We start from the raw sequence: 5590 nt of genomic DNA on the forward strand, positions 1-5590 counted from the left end.
CCCTCCGGGGTCCGGGGGGGCGGCGCGCGGGTCGAGGGGATGGGCCGCGGAACCCGTCCCCCGCCCGCGTCCGGCCCCCGCGGCTCCTGCCGGCGGGAGGCGCGACGTCTCGGGTCTTCTCAACCTACCGCCTCCTCCCCCCCTCTCCGGGGCGGGCGAGGAGGCGAGCGGTACCCGGATCGGCCTGGAGGGGACCTGTTGCTTCTGGGATTTTTCGGGCCACCCAAAGCGTCTCCTGCACGCCCCTGTCGCTTTTCAGAAAATTCTGCACCACCAAGTTTATTGTGTGAGCAAAACATGGGACGTGCTGGAATTTGCCCAGATGTAATGCCCGCACAATATTGGTGGCGTTGTCAGATATCACAAATCCCCTGGAGAGTCTAAGTGGGGTAAGCCACTGGGCGATGATTTCCCTCAGTTTCTCTAAGAGGTTGTCGGCGGTGTGCCTCTTACTGAAACCGGTGATACACAGCGTAGCCTGCCTTGGAACGAGCTGGTGTTTCTGAGATGCTGCTACTGGTGACGCTGCTGCTGTTGCTGCGTAAGGTGATACATCTACCCAGTGGGCTGTCACAGTCATATAGTCCTTAGTCTGCCCTGTTCCACTTGTCCACATGTCCGTGGTTAAGTGGACATTGTGTACAACGGCATTTTTCAGGACACTGAGGACACTTTTTCTGACGTTTCTGTACAGTCTCGGTATCGCCTGCCTAGTGAAGTGGAATCTAGACGGGATTTGGAACCGGGGACACACTACCTCCATCAATTGTGTAAATCCCACTGCACTAATGGCGGATAACGGACGCACGTCTAACACCAACATAGCAGTCAAGGCCTCAGTTATACGTTTTGCTTCAGGATGACTGCTTTCGTACTGCATCCTCCTCGCTAAGGACTGTTGGAGGGTCAATTGTTTAGTAAAAGTAGTGGTGTTCCTACTTCCTCTCTGGGATGATGAACGACTCCCTGCAGCAGCAACAGCAGTAGCGGCAGCAGGAGGCGTAGCAATGCAGGATCCTCCGGAGGAATCCCGGATAGGAGAGTCAGTCATGCCAGTGACATGGCCTGCAGGACTACTTCCGATACTGACTAAGGAGGAAATTGACGAGGAGGGAGTTGACGGTGTGGTTTGCAGGCGCTTGGATACAACAGGACAACGGGATTTAGGTGTCCCTGGACTGCTTACGGTCTTAGCCAAAGTTTCTGAACTTGACAGTAACTTATTATGAACACGCTGCAGGTGCCGTAGAAGGGAGGATGTTCCTAGGTGGTTAACGTCCCTACCCCTACTTATTCCACCTTTACATATGGTACATATGGCAAGACAGTTGTTGTCCGGATTTGGATAGAAATATTGCCAGACCAAAGAGGTGGAATGTTTGGTCGTCTGCCCAGGCATGACCGTTATCGGCTTTTTCATCCCACGGACAACAACTGTCTCCCCCGGAGCCTGATTTAAACAAACCACATCACCATCAGAATCCTCCTCGCCAACTTCCTCCTCAGCGCCAGCTACACCAGTATCCTCATCCTGTTGTACTTCAACAGTGACATCTTCAATTTGCATATCAGCAAGTGGACTGTGGGTGCTCCTTTCAGCACTTGCAGGGGGTGTGCAAATGGTGGAAAGAGCTACCTCTTCCCGTCCAGTGCTGGGAAGGTCAGGCATCGCAACCACCACCACACTTGGACTCTCCTTGGGGATTTGTGATATCTTCTTAGAAAGCACAGTTCTTCGCTGTGCTTTTGCCAGCTTAACTCTTTTGATTTTTTTAGTAGGAGGAGGGCTTCCATCGTCATGTGAAGCTGAACCACTAGTCATGAACATACTAGGGATCGACCTTAACCGTTCCTTGCCACTCCGTGTCGTAAATGGCATATTGGCAAGTTTACGTTTCTCTTCAGATGATTTAAATGTTTTTTTCAAGGTCATTTTCCTGAATTTTGTCATTTGGGATTGTCTGTGCCCTCTACTATGACATTGGGCATCGGCCTTGGCAGACGACGTTGATGGCATGTTATCGTCTATGTCATGACTAGTGGCAGCAGCTTCAGCACTAGGAGGAAGTGGTTCTTGATTTTTCTCTATTTTATTTTTATCGGAGAAAGTTTGGTCCTCCATTTATGTTATAACGATTTGATATATACGTGCGGCTAAACACAGAAAATATATTTTTTTTTTGGTTTGGACTGGAGTGTACTTTGGGGGTTACAGCACCCTTTAACAGTCAAGCCAGCCGGCCCTTTACTTATGACACAGGCGCACGCTTGGCACTACTTTGTTGATGCACGTGCGGCTACTGCGCACACAATTCACAAACACAGAAAATATTTTTTTTTTTGGTTTGGATTGGAGTGTACTTTGGGGGTTACAGCACCCTTTAATGGTCAAGCCAGCCGGCCCTTTACTTATGACACAGGCGCACGCTTGGCACTACTTTGTTGATGCACATGCGGCTACTGTGCACACAATTCACAAACACAGAAAATATTTTTTTTTTTGGTTTGGACTGGAGTGTACTTTGGGGGTTACAGCACCCTTTAACGGTCAAGCCAGCAGGCCCTTTACTAATGACACAGGCGCACGCTTGGCACTACTTTGTTGATGCACGTGCGGCTACTGCGCACACAATTCACAAACACAGAAAATATTTTTTTTTTTGGTCTGGACTGGAGTGTACTTTGGGGGTTACAGCACCCTTTAATGGTCAAGCCAGCCAGCTCTTTACTTATGACACAGGCGCACGCTTGGCACTACTTTGTTGATGCACGTGCGGCTACTGCGCACACAATTCACAAACACAGAAAAAATATTTTGTTATTTGGCTTGGAGTGTACTTTAGGGGTTACAGCACCCTTTAACGGTCAAGCCAGCCGGCCCTTTTCTTATGACACAGGCGCACGCTTGGCACTACTTTGTTGATGCACGTGCGGCTACTGCGCACACAATTCACAAACACAGAAAAAATATTTTGTTATTTGGTTTAGAGTGTACTTTGGGGGTTATAGCACCCTTTAACGGTCAAGCCAGCCGGCCCTTTACTTATGACACAGGCGCACGCTTGGCACTACTTTGTTGATGCACGTGCAGCTACTGCGCACACAATTCACAAACACAGAAAATATTTTTTTTTTGGTTTGGACTGGAGTGTACTTTGGGGGTTATAGCACCCTTTAACGGTCAAGCCAGCCGGCCCTTTACTTATGACACAGGCGCACGCTTGGCACTACTTTGTTGATGCACGTGCAGCTACTGCGCACACAATTCACAAACACAGAAAATATTTTTTTTTTGGTTTGGACTGGAGTGTACTTTGGGGGTTACAGCACCCTTTAACGGTCAAGCCAGCCGGCCCTTTACTTATGACACAGGCGCACGCTTGGCACTACTTTGTTGATGCACGTGCGGCTACTGCGCACACAATTCACAAACACAGAAAATATATTTTTTTTTGGTTTGGACTGGAGCGTACTTTGGGGGTTACAGCACCCTTTAATGGTCAAGCCAGCCGGCCCTTTACTTATGACACAGGTGCACGCTTGGCACTACTTTGTTGATGCACGTGCTGCTACTGCGCACACAATTCACAAACACAGAAAATATTTTTTTTTTGGTTTGGACTGGAGTGTACTTTGGGGGTTACAGCACCCTTTAACGGTCAAGCCAGCCGGCCCTTTACTTATGACACAGGCACACGCTTGGCACTACTTAGTTGATGCACGTGCGGCTACTGCGCACACAATTCACAAACACAGAAAATAATTTTTTTTTGGTTTGGACTGGAGTGTACTTTGGGGGTTACAGCACCCTTTAACGGTCAAGCCAGCCGGCCCTTTACTTATGACACAGGCGCACGCTTGGCACTACTTTGTTGATGCACGTGCGGCTACTGCGCACACAATTCACAAACACAGAAAATATTTTTTTTTTTGGTTTGGACTGGAGCGTACTTTGGGGGTTACAGCACCCTTTAACGGTCAAGCCAGCCGGCCCTTTACTTATGACACAGGCGCACGCTTGGCACTACTTTGTTGATGCACGTGCGGCTACTGCACACACAATTCACAAACACAGAAAAAATACTTTGTTATTTGGTTTGGAGTGTACTTTGGGGGTTACAGCACCCTTTAATGTTCAAGCCAGCCGGCCCTTTACTTATGACACAGGCGCACGCTTGGCACTACTTTGTTGATGCACGTGCGGCTACTGCGCACACAATTCACAAACACAGAAAAAATATTTTGTTATTTGGTTTGGAGTGTACTTTGGGGGTTACAGCACCCTTTAACGGTCAAGCCAGCTGGCCCTTTACTTATGACACAGGCGCACGCTTGGCACTACTTTGTTGATGCACGTGCGGCTACTGCGCACACAATTCACAAACACAGAAAATGTATATTTTTTTGGTTTGGACTGGAGTGTACTTTGGGGGTTACAGCACCCTTTAACGGTCAAGCCAGCTGGCCTTTACTTATGACACAGGCGCACGCTTGGCACTACTTTGTTGATGCACGTGCGGCTACTGAACACACAATTCACAAACACAGAAAAAATATTATTTTTTTAGCACTTGGGGGAAGCACCCCTGATGGACCGAGCACCCCCTGGACAACACTACAGCACCCCTTTAGGACTGGGACACTGCACAGGACTTTGGAGTGGACACAGCCCCTATGGAGAACTGACTGCACAACACAGTCCAGCCAGCCCCTATGGACTTTGAAGTAGTGGACACAGCCCCTATTAACAACAGCAGCACAGCACAACACAGCCAGCCCCTATGGACTTTGAAGTAGTGGACACAGCCCCTATGGACAACAGCAGCACTGCGCAGCACAGCACAGCACAACACTACTCTGCACTACACTACACTACACTACACAGGCCAGCCAGCCCTAACTCCCACCCTCCCTCTTCACTGTCCACAGCCGAGTGAGAAAATGGCGCTGACGCGGGTACCTTATATAGGATCCAAAACCCGCGAGACCCGGAAGGCGGGATGATGACGTTTTGCCTCGATTTCAGATCCGAGTCAGGCGGGAAAAGTCAAGCCTGACTCGGATCTGCCTCGGATCGGGGGGGCTCGGGGGGGTTCGGATTTCAGAAATCCGAACCCGCTCACCCCTAAAATACTGGTAACTGGTGCAAGGTGCCTATAAGGTTAGAACTACAGTAACTTTCAGCTGAGCCCCACCCAACAACATTGTATGACTCTGTTGTGTTTATTTTCATAACCAACCTGATACACTATGTTTAGATATTTGTTCATAAGTTAAATAGAGTCTACCACTTAAATCTCTGGTGCCAGCTACGTCTATAAAAGTCCCGAAACAATCAAACAATGTTTTTTCAGTCACAGTTTTTCCTCATAATGCATTGGGCATCCTAGGACATAATGAGATGATGAGAGATAACACAAAGATAAAGTTATCTCATAAATGTACTGTAGAATAATACAAGAGTGATAAAGCAAATGGATTAGTCAATATTGACTGAAAAAAAGGCTTTATCATTGGGAAAAACATTTCTATATTATACACTTTGAGATACAGTATAAGGAAGAAACCTGAAAAATTACCTAGCACGTAC

The sequence above is a fragment of the Taudactylus pleione genome, unplaced genomic scaffold, assembly GCF_031769625.1.
Source record: "Taudactylus pleione unplaced genomic scaffold, aTauple2 ptg000496l, whole genome shotgun sequence".
NCBI lineage: Eukaryota > Metazoa > Chordata > Amphibia > Anura > Myobatrachidae > Taudactylus > Taudactylus pleione.